Here is a 1,340-nt window from a genome sequence, read left to right as displayed (position 1 = left end):
CTTTTGGGCTTCCTCATGTCGGTTTCATCCTTCTAAGTGCTAGAAGTCGATACCACACACGCGAAGCTCCAAAAGAGGACGGAAGTAAGTCGAACTAAAACGAGGCGGGTCCCACTTCTAAGGTTCTAAGATAGTCGCAGGAAGACCCCTAAGGCTAGATTCTAACTCCTACGAGAAATACTAGACCTCACGAAAAATGAGGTCAACACTTTTGAATGGACAAGACAATTTTCAACAATTCTCGTTCATAAACTAAATTTAGCCTAGCTCTTACCATAAGAATATGACTAAAGTAGGCAATTGGCCGTTGATCCTGCACGAGCACTGCTCTCAATTTGTACCCTGACGCATCTGTTTCTACCATAAATTGTTTACTGAAATCTGGAAGTGCTAATATTGGTATGCTCTTCATACCCCTCTTCAAATGTTTAAATGCTTGTGTTGTTGCTTCCCCGCATTTGAAATTGTCTTTCTTCAATTGCCTCGCCAGCGGCCATGCTATCGTGTCATATCCTCTCACGAACTTTCGGTGTAGTCGGTACGACACCAGAATCCTCTCAATACCCTTAAATTGGTAAGGACCAACCATCCATAGCCTCAATTTTGGACTGATCCACTACTATCCCCGTTCTAGTCACCACATGTCCTAGGTACTCCCCCTGCAACTGTACAAAAAACAATTTCTTCAAGTTTGCAAATAATTGGTGCTCTCTCAATGTCTCCAGAACTGTAATTATGTGCCCCACATGCTCTGTCTCTGTATGACTGTAGAACGAAATGTCATCAAAGAAGACCAGGAAAAATTTCTGGAGTCAAGCTTGAAAAACCCGATTCATGATGGATTGAAATATTGTCGGGGCATTGGAGAGGCCAAACGACATCACTAAGAACAAATAATATCCTTCATGGGTCCTGAACATTATCTTGCGCACATCTGCTAGATTCATTCTGACCTAGTGGAATCCCAACTTAAGATCAATCGCACTAGTGAAAAATTACTACTCGATAAAGCTCATCCAGTAACTCATCAATCACAAGAATATGAAACTTGTCCAACATCTCCTCCTTGTTTAAAGCTCAGTTGTCAACGCAAAATCTCCAACTACCATCTTTTTCCTTCACCAACAAAACTGTACTGAAAAGAGGGCTCACACTAGACATAATAATCCCGAGCTCGAGCATCTCTCAGATCAACTTCCCAATCTCATCCTTTTGAATCTGAGGGTACATGTAAGGTCTAACACTGATAGGGGAAACACCTTCCTTGAATGTAATAGCGTGCTTGTGTTCCCTCAGGGGTGGTAACCCGCTTGGCTGTTGGAAGACGTATGTAAACTGTT

The sequence above is a fragment of the Phalaenopsis equestris genome, unplaced genomic scaffold, assembly GCF_001263595.1.
Source record: "Phalaenopsis equestris unplaced genomic scaffold, ASM126359v1 Scaffold000001, whole genome shotgun sequence".
NCBI lineage: Eukaryota > Viridiplantae > Streptophyta > Magnoliopsida > Asparagales > Orchidaceae > Phalaenopsis > Phalaenopsis equestris.
The sequence above is the reverse complement of the archived record's forward strand: the minus strand, read 5'-3'. Positions refer to the sequence as shown.